Here is an 11,160-nt window from a genome sequence, read left to right as displayed (position 1 = left end):
CAACCACCCAGAACACTAGCAACCTCCTAGCAATCGCCCAATACACCCTAGCAACCACCCAGAACACAAAACCAACACCCAAACAACCCTAGAAATCTAGGGGTTCTTATGTGCCAGAATTAAACCACCTAGCAACCACCCAGAACACAATATTGACACCCTTGCAACCCAAATATTCTAGGGACTCTTTTGACTTTCGCCAAAGCAACCATATTGCAACCACCCAGAACATCCTAATAGCTGCCTAGAATTGCCATAGTAACCACCCAATATAACCTAGCAACAACATGCCAACACCCTAGCCACCACTCAGTGCAACAAAGCATCATGGTGACAAGTTTCACATTTTCTACTGAAAACATAATCTAGTTGATTTATTTAATGAAATTGTGATTTTAAATTACAGTTCTTTTTTTGTGTTGAGGCTGAAGATTCAATCCAAATGAGTGTTTTATTCTTTATTACGAATAAAAATATGTATGCAAGCCATAGTACACATTAGCTCCATAGTTCCCATTTTAAAAATTCATTGATAAAACCAAATGAGAGAAGAAAAAAGAGGGAGAGGGAGAGAGACAGAATCGTCTAGGGCAAGGGAAGGAGTTAACCTTGAGCCTTTTGTAATGTTTCCATCCTTGGCATAGACAAAGGCAGTCACAAGGAGGAGGCACTCAGATGAGGAATGACTAAAGTCTGAGCTGTGTACGTATGCTGAAGTGAAATCCAGATAAGTGGGGTGATGATAATGGTTCATCAACATTATCAACTCACCACTCATTGCCTCTTCAAACGACCTTCCCTCTATTCTCCTGCTCTCCTCTTGTATCTCTCTTTTCTCCTTCAGTCCATCGCTGGTGACCTACGGAAGGAGAGACCTATTCACTGTCTATTCTGCCAAATATATTGGAAAATGGACCAGAATATCATACAGAATTTGGGGTGGGCTCTTGGCCCAGCAATAACCCACCTAGAAACCACCAGAACAAAGCAATTGTCTAACAGCACTCTAGCAACCAACCAGAACACTCAAGCAACCACCTAGCTACAACCTAGCAACCAACCATAACATCATAGCAGCCTTGCAAATCACTATATACAAAAAATACCCTTATTTACTTAGATAAGCAAATAAAAATATGTTTTTGTTTATATTGGTAATGCATCAAGTAGACTATAAAAACTATATAATGGTATAAAATCATAACTTAACTATTATAATTATATAACTATAAAATATATAATAAAAAATAAATAATGTTAGCACTTGGATTTTAATATTTATTTATCTGTATTTTATTTTTATTTATTTATTTTATTTTTTTTATTTTTTTAATAATGGTAGAAGCCTGATCCCTACTTGTGCTGCTGCTAGAGACTGGTCTTCAATACAGACACATGAGGCGTCCCCTACTGGCCAACCTGCTCCATTGCTGGAGCTACAGACCAACACTAAGGTCATACAGACCATCTTTCTGTTGTCCTGGTCTCCTCCAACTGAACCCATTGGCAAACTACTGCACTACAGGCTGTACCGGAAGCAGGTTTCAGACACATAAAGCCGATCTGCATCTACACTGGTGTACCGCCTCTCCTCAACCTCTAGCCACGATGACAAACTCCTACCCTACACAGCCTACGAGTACAGGTCACACAGCTGTTTAGTTTTTGTACTTTGTGCTTAGTTTACACTCTGGGTTTCGGTCATTAGTGCATTTGATTTTACATTTTTATATTTACTAATTTACTACAATACAAAAAGAAAGAACAGACTTATAGGAATAGTTCACCCAAAAAATATATTTTTTGTCACCCTTTATTCACACTCATGTTGTTCCAGACCTATAATACTTTCTTTCCACTGTTAAACACAAAAGGAGATGTTGGGCAGAATATTTGCCTCAGTCTCTGTTCACTTTCATTGCAATACTCACTTTCAGTAGTATTACTGACCGGTACTACCACTCCCTATATGCATATTACGCAGTAGTGCACCTACTCCTTATGGGGGCACCATCTTCACCGACTGCCGTTCCTTGCACATACGAACCACGAGACCCCCACCAAAAAATATTAATAATTCTCCCTATTTTTCACGATCTGATGTTGGCAGGTATGGTCTTGCTAATGAGAGTCTTTATGGCGTGGTGTCAGATTGGTGTTTTAAAAATGTGTCTCAAGACTAGAATATCATTCATCAAGATTTGTAATACTTCATAACATATCAATGCATAATATTTAAAGTAATCATGCTACAAAACAAGATTAAATATGCCAGAGAAACTGCTCCTTAAGTACATTAAATTTGCATGATTATTTGTTGCAGCTGTGTTAAATGTTATGCTCATCCATACTCTCTCATTCACATAGACATGTGTTTAATCTAACTCACAATATTCATCGCACGAGACCTTTCTTAATTGACAGCCTAGCCTTTGGAGCAAAATAACATTAGCATTTGACTGTCAGACTTGAGAGGCATGGGCTGATCAGGGCTAAATTGATAGAGTTTGCGTGATTGTTCCATCTTATTTATGAGCGGTAATTTATGACAACTGGCGGGCGGAGCTGAGTGATGACGGACAAGCGGCAGGGCCATTAATCTGGCCCTTGGTGAATGCTGACGATAATGATCGAAGCCATTGAATTAGCTGTTAGGCCTCCCAAATGTACAAGTATTGGAAAGACCTTTTAATGCCTATTGGCTCTCCCCAGGGAGGTTGCTAACTATGGATTTGTGTAGTCACTGAAAGGATGTCCATGCCTGCTTATACTGTGGTCCAGTTTCTGTGACATAAAACACTGTTCTTAATCTGTCCGTGCTGTTTTTTTAATTGTCTTTCTATGTAAATATGTGCTGAACCGACGCCTTTGACCGTTGCTGTTTTTCAGCGTCTCGCGTTGTGCTTTGTTTTTAAGACACAATCAATTTATAAGACCTTTTAAAAACACAACTCGAGACTTTTTTTTACTCAAGAACATGTTTGGTCTGAACAGCCCCTTAGGATTCATTTTAGACCAGATTCTTGGACCTTTTTGTCTTTTGTTCATTAACAGTCCTATCAAGAATTCTTAAGTTCCCCTTTAACCACAACACACTATTATTTACTCATTCTGTTCCAAGCCCGTGTGACTCTTTGAGGAACACAAAAGGAGATATTAGACAGAATAAAAGCCTCAGTCAACATTCAGTGTTACGGCATGAAAAAAAGAGGCAATGAAAGTGAATGGTGTTTTCTTTTGTGTTCTAAGGAAGAAAGTTAATTGAGTCATATGCATTTGGAAGAACATAAAGATGAGTAAAAGAGTTTTGGGTGAACTTTCATGACTTTTCCTAAAAACAGTCAAGATTATGGCTGAAAAACAGACTCACCACATATCTTTTGCTACATAGGGACAACTTGCACATATTGCACACATTATTTTGTTTTATTTTCTTAAAAATGAACTGTAAAAATCACAACATATTTTTAATCTATTGACTTTAAAGATGCACTCAGTAACTTCCGGGGCTTAATCGTGCTTATTCGGGGCTAATGGTTTTTGGGCTGCCGATTACCCTTGGGCCAAAGAAGGTCTGCTGGGGATTGAGGTAAGGTCAAAATCACAGGCCGAGTTTAGCAAGACACTTGTGCTGCGTTTCATTCAATTCGGATGTGGGATATTCCTACTTGAATTCTATGAACTCCGACCATAAAGGAATTCCATTGCCCAATGCTTGGAAAATTACGTTTACACAACCAAAACTACAACACTTCCATTAGCATAAAAATGTTTTGACTGTTTCCTAGCAACCCAACTGATAAATAACGCTGCTACGCTAGCATTTGTGCTACAGATGTAAGATCATCAAAAGAGAGTTTAATTTACTGTGTAAACCAGTCTCTGTAAACGTTTGTTAAACAAGCATTAATATTTTGTAATGTAAGAACTTTTGCTCTATTTATCAATATAATTTCATAAAAGTGAATGTTTATCACTAACTTTGTACATCTCTGGGTGCTGACATATTTGTGACATCACTCACCTGCATCTCAGTGAAAATAATTCCGGACACATTACAGATCCATTTAAAAATGTACAATGGACAAAGAGGTGACCATACGAAGAACTTTCCATGGTTCGAGATTATGGACGGTGTGCTGATATGTCCTGCTGTTAGTGGAGAGACCACTCGGGACACCATGTCAGTTAAAGTCAGTGAGTAGTCAACGTTAAATTATCCTGTTAGCTAGCTAACATTTCCATACAATATAAACTTGATATTCTAGATAACTAGATAACATGTGTTACTCTTTTAGCTTGTGAAATGGGCGGGGTATGTGACATGTGCACCAGGGTGGTGTATTAAAGGTGGTTTTTAGGGAAATGCTGTGGGGCTTTTGGCCCAATGGTGGGAATACAGAGCGATTTTGGTCTCATAGCTCGTGGCCCGAGGCTATTGACCCCAGCTGACCTTTTTGGTTAGTGACACCTAGTGGCGTGGATGCAGCATCATTCAAAATCAATAGTTTTCCATTGTAGAAATTCACTATTTACAGTCAGCCATGATTCATTTAATCTAAGTGTAAAAGTGTCCAATAACAAAACAGTTACTGAGATTAAGTGAGTAGTATTCAGATGGTCATGTGATTTTTAAAATGGCAGCACCCATGAGGCCCTGTCGCATGTAGCATAAAACTTGATTGATTGTCTATTGCCCTATGCTAAAGTAATTATTTCAGTTTTAGATAACTATTTGCTTGTTAATGGAACTATCTTTAATGTTTTTGTCTTACCTTGTCCCCTTTTGTTGTCTTTCACTTCCTTCGTTCTTATACAAGGGCAAGTGTTCCAGTGAAATCAAACCCATCCCATGTTAAGAGGCTACATATTTTATTGACACTTTTATGTCAAATCTTAATTAGTCTAGTGCTCCTAACAGAAAGGGAACTTTTGTCCCTGTGTCCATGACAGGGGCGTGGCCACAGCCAATGTCGCTGGGCAGATTCAGTCCTTGCAGTGTACACCCACATCCATTAGAGCTCGCTCATGAAATAGTTTTATTTTCCCGCGTTAATTACAGCTCTGTATGCAAGTGCTCCAATAGCTATAAAAAGTCTGCACCTCATACAAGGGCACCAAGATGTCCTGGCTGTCTCCACTTTAAAGCATAGCGCCCATATCTCTTTTCACTAAATTCTTATCCAGCAATCATAATGATTTATCAGGGAGTCATTTACATAAGGTTAATGCTCTTCTTTGTCCTGTGCTCATTCTTAACACTGCTTTTCTGCACACATGAACTGTCACTCTTTCTCTTCATCTCTGTCTTCCCACCACGATGACCTTTTCTCTCTTAGGGTGACAAGATACTGGCTTCGTGACCCCCCCTTCTCTTCTGTCACCCCATGACACCCTTTTCACACCCACCCCCACCTCACACACACAAACACACACACTCTGACACATCTAGTCGTCACTTTGGCAGTAGACAGGGTTCAGATGGAAATGTAAAATCAGCCAGTGCCTCATGCAGTCCCTACATATTCCCAATTAGATCTATCATCTGGATTGATCACTGTGTAATTGGTTATTATTGAGGCTAATTTAACCCTATCTACAGAAACATCCATCTGCCTGCGCTATTACAACTGACAATCTACAAATTACTTACCCATGCAAATAGCGACCCCACCTGACCTTTTAGCGGCTCATCCCGTGTAATTATACAAACAGCTCATCTTGTAAATAAGATTACTTCAACTTTCCATATGTTCATTTACGCCTTGATAAAGGTGAAATTTAATTTTCATGTAGATTTAGACCAGAGTGATTCTGTAATGGATGCTGATGTTCTGGTTCTTAATGACAGCAGGGCTTAATGGGAGGAAGACTACTGACTCCTTAAAGCAGTTGGAGGGGTAGTTTCCTTTTGCAAAAGGCGCCAGAGCCTGGCTCATCAGGTGAAGGTGACTCTTTAAGAGGAGGAAGGTGTCGTGTCTCCATTCTGTCTGCTGGGCCATCACATAATCAGTGTCTGTATCAGATCCAGCCTTATATGGGACTACAGGTTTGAGAGACCACAGATGTCTTAATGCACTCACCTGTAGCTTTGCATTCTGAGGTTCCATCCTTTAATACGTACCTACAGTATAATCTCTGATCCACGCACACAAAGCTTTAGCACACAGTAGAAATATTGTAACTAACTAACTAATCATGCTTAATCTGAAGACTCCTTCCAGCATAATCAGATGAAATTTAAAATGCAAAGAATACATAAATGTATTATTTTTAAACGCAGCAAACCCTATATGTTGTGCTACAGATGATCTAAAAATAGCTACTAAACTACTGAAATCGATTAACCAAACAGGTAATATACAGTCTGCTGGTCAATCGCAAAATAAACCCCAACAGTTTGTTGTATATATGGTAGCATTTACTTTAAATTGTTTAACTTGGAAGTACCAAGTCTCCAACAGTAACAGTTATTTTATTTAATTACTTGCAAATGCCTGAAGATAAATCGCACAACCACCCAGACTATTTCACAGACAGTCCAGGCTGCAATACATATACAGGGAAGGTAGCAGCTGGGAGTCTGTGATGCACAGCACACTCTATAAAAACACACAGGTGAACTTTAATCCCACTCAATTCATTCACTATTTACCCAATTCACCACAACGCTATTATCATTGCCCACCCATAGAACGAACTCAAGTAAAATTCCCCACATAAGTCACCACCTCTCTATCCTCAACTTCGCCCATGTTCCTTCTTAAACGCTTCCGTTTCGCAACAACACCCAGGTGCAGGCAATCAAGTCCGGATTTTCTTCTTGCATACAATATTTTCAAAACTGCAATTTGCACTTTCTTCAAATATCCAGAAGAGGGAGTGCTAACAATTTTCTTGCCGTTGCCTCTGTATGGTGATGTCATAAACAAAACTGTCTACACACATATACAAAACACCTTAATAGCATATTAAGATATTTATATAAAAATAATAACATAATGTGAAGTTATGTTTCAAACAATATAAACAAGGTTGTATTTGTGAACATTAGTTAGCTATATTAATAAACATGAACTTGCTTTTACAGTATTTATTCATTTTAAACTTGTCAATTTCAAATGATACCAATACATTTTTTTATGTAAAAGTTTCGTTCGCTTCATTAACGTCAATGCATTATGAACTAATTTGATATAACAATGAAAAATAAGACTTTGACAAATTAAGATTAATGTAAATTTATAGAACCTTATAATAAATTGTTAAAAATATAAATTAATTTTCTCTTTGAATTAAGTTTCTCAATTATGTTCGATTTCTTTGAAAACAAGACTGAATATCTTTTCATTTTGCTCATCAATTAAACGTATCTTTAGATATTTTTACTCAATACAAGACAAAATACATTAAGTAGTTTTATTATTATTAATAATTTATTTATTTTTACATAGCATTACCAGTGGGAAAGAATAAGCGGTGTACAAAATATGTATAATATCTTACATATTTTGAAATATGTATGTTCACCATGGGCACTAGGGGGCAGGCAATGATCGCTATATTACAGGTTAACAACAAGAGGGACTCAGTTAGGACAGGAGAATATGTTAGAAAAGAGAACTAATCATTTTAATAGCTGTAAAGGAAATGTACACTAAAGGCCTATTGAAATATGTTCATCTGTGCAGTTCAATCAAAATACTTCATGGCCCAAATCATAAAACATTAAATAACATTAGCAACATATATAAAAACTTTATCTACTTTTCTGGCTTCTAAAAGCCAGCTTAACACTTCTACCCATTTAACATCTCTGTTCCTCTTTAAATCTACCACCTTTAACTTTCTCTGTCCTGGCATGTGCCTGCTGCTCCAGAGACCTTCCTCAGAGCTCTGCTCTGCTTTAGCCTGATGAACCCATGGTAAGAACTCACCCACACCCCCATTCTTCTCTGGGGTGCATTTATACTTGTGTGTCTGATTTTATTTTTTAGCGTCTTCTTTACCCATAGTAAAGAAAACACAGTCCCAGCAAAAGTTCACACAATTAATGAAAATCATTCACTCACCCTCATGCTGTTCCAAACCTGTATGATTTCTCTCATCTATGGAGCTTAGCAGAATGTTGAATTCAATGAAGCAGTCAGCTGAGGACATGTGAGGTTATCCTCTTGTTTAGTTGTGTCTGGTCTTCCACATCTCTAATATTGACTAATATTGACCCCAAGACATGCCAGTATATTGCATACTGTTGCAACTCAAAAACAAAGACAATATTAAGCTTAATTTAATGAACCAAATAGCTTTCAGTTGTGTTTGATATGGCAAGTGATTTTCTAGTACCAAATAGCAATGTAGCATGATTACTCAAGGATAAGATGCTGGATTGATAGCTGTTGGAAATGGGGCCCATCAAAAATGACTTTTTTCAAATAGTGATGGTGCTGTTATTTACATCAGCAATGTACTGACTATACATTGTGATCAGCTGAATGTCACTTTGGTGAATTAAAGTACCAATTTCCTTCTGAAACACCAAAATCTGTACATTATTCCAAACTTTTGGCCGGCAGTGTGGGTTTGGAAAGATATGAAGGTGAGTGAATGGTGATATGATTTAAATTTTTTGTGAACTTTCCCTTTAAACAAGTGGTAAATCTGGCATGGGGTTTGAGCAGATTGTGTACTGCTGATGATATAGGTAGGATTAAATGACTGCGGTACCCTTATCATCTTATGTATTGTTAACCTCACAATACACAACTTTCCTCAATCAGTGGCTTGTTTTTTGCCATTTTCTCATCTTTCCTAAATTACTCGCCGCTGCATGGAGATTGAAAGATCAGAGTGTTCAGTGGTGTGTGTATGTGTGCTTTGCTTTGGGTGAGTAACATCCATTGTGGATCTACATTATAAGGGTTTGACTGACACTAAGATTGGAGGCACCAGCAACCACAGCTACCAGACCTCCATATCTTTGCTGTGTGTTCCCAGTCAGAGCCAGCTCAGCCATGCTTATTCTCAGAATTTTTGCATCAGTGTCAGTCAGCTAATTGACACTCAAGATAAGAAATCTCTAGGCGGTGGAGCCTGGGATGCTTACCTGCAAGGCACTGACAGCGGCATGGTGAGATGATAGGGGTAGAATTTTTGATGTGACAAAGTGATAATATACCATGTAGTACAAATGTAGCACCCATGCCTTTAAAGGGATAGTTCACCCAAAAATGAAAGTGCTGTCGATATTTACTCACCCTCATGTCGTTCCAACCCTATGACTTTCATTTAATTTTAATGAATATTCCGATGCATCTATTCAATACAATGGCAGTTGTTAGTGACTCACTTCAAAGCTAATAAAAGATCACGTTCCAGATCTTCTGAATCCAGAGGATAGGATTTATTCATAAACAATCCAAAAATGTTGGTTGTAATTTTAAATAGATGGACCGGGATATTGATTAAAGTTTTTCCTTTTGTACTACGCATAAGAAAGAAAAGCTTACAGGTTTGGAACAACATCAAGGTGAGTAAATTATGACATAATTCTCATTTTTAGTTGAACTATTTTGTTTGAATGTACATTTTATGTAAGTCTTCCAGGTTAATGCATGCATGCATGTTACAGAAAGATTTTCCATTTAGCCATAATCAAACTGGGTTAATTCATTTGCCTTGGGAAGAAATTGCCGTTGATAATGACTTTTTTCAGCATGTGGGGGATGAGGAGTTTGTGGAGGCAATGAAAAGCTACAGTTCAGCGAAGAAGGATCAGTGCATATTTACAGACACTCACTTGTAAAATTTTCACACAGATGCATATTTATTTAGCTATTTTTGTTTTAATGACATGCCATAGACTTATTTTGTTTTTATAGAATAGTTATAAATAATACAGAATGACCTCTAAAAGAAAACTTCTAAAATGTCCTTTTTTATTAATACTTTTTCCAATTGAGGACATTCCCAGATGTCCCCAAAGGGCGGTTTTGTTAGATATAGCTAACGTCTGAGGGCATTTTTGTCACAATTTACTCCAATACTTGCTTACCTCAATTTTCTTTTTCTACATCTGACAAATGGCTGAGTGAATATGTTATCACATTAACAACTAAATAAAAAAATGACCTGACTTTTAATTGTGAGTAACCGTTTTAAATTTATCGTGTCTTGAATTCAGAGGAAAACATAAATCATTTGTTTGGAAGGTACCTTCGTTTTATTTGGCTGACCATGAAAAACATGTATCAGTTATTCATCATGCTGGAACTTTTTTATTAGTCAGCTGGTTGTGAGTTAGACGTGACGGTCACTGATTAGAGTGCACACTAGATTGTCTTTCCTCTGCAAATGTTGCAAGTGTTGACTAACTCTTAATCTATGTCCAGCTCTGATGTCACTCCGTTGCTTCCAATTTAATTTTAAGAACGGTGCTATATCAAATTTTTATTAATTTTAATCAACCATTGGCTATACGTACTCAGACACACTCAACTGAAATATTTGCCCCACAATGCTCTTAATCTTCTCACAAGTGGAGAATTTTATTCTTAAACCTAAGGAATCATTTAGGGGAGGTGAAGACTTGCAGGATGGACTAAACTGATCTGGTAATATACTTGTATGGAAATTTTTGTTAAATCAGAAGTGTAATTCTACCTATTGAATTGAACATAATTTATCTATGCTATAATTTATGTTTAGCATTGATGCACAGCATACCCTTCTGAAAATAGCACTACATTATTGAAGCTATAAATGGAAACTTTTGACCGGCAGTGTAGCTATGAAATATTACCGTAATCATAAAGCATTCATGGACACAGTGTCTCCAAATTATTCATGCCAACATAGAGAGCACATCCTCAGGCTACAGGGGAAAGTAGAAAATCCAGTAGACATGTCCTTTTCTGTCCGTATTAATGGATAGTTCTGCTAATGTGGTGTTTTGCCTGCTAGACTGAGCAATAAAGTGTGAACATTTGTGATGATGCCAAAAGATCAAGGGTCTTAAATGTGTGAGAAACTCATTGTCGTCAATGTCGCATGTTGATGTTAGACGTGGTATGTGTTTTTCAGTAACAAAGGATGTTTTAAACCTGTAGAGTGTGAATATATTTATTATGCATAATTATTTCAAACATTAGAAAAATGAAA

This window comes from Xyrauchen texanus, chromosome 22 (assembly GCF_025860055.1).
Source record: "Xyrauchen texanus isolate HMW12.3.18 chromosome 22, RBS_HiC_50CHRs, whole genome shotgun sequence".
In the NCBI taxonomy this organism is placed as follows: Eukaryota; Metazoa; Chordata; class Actinopteri; order Cypriniformes; family Catostomidae; genus Xyrauchen; species Xyrauchen texanus.
Note: the sequence above shows the minus strand (reverse complement) of the source record.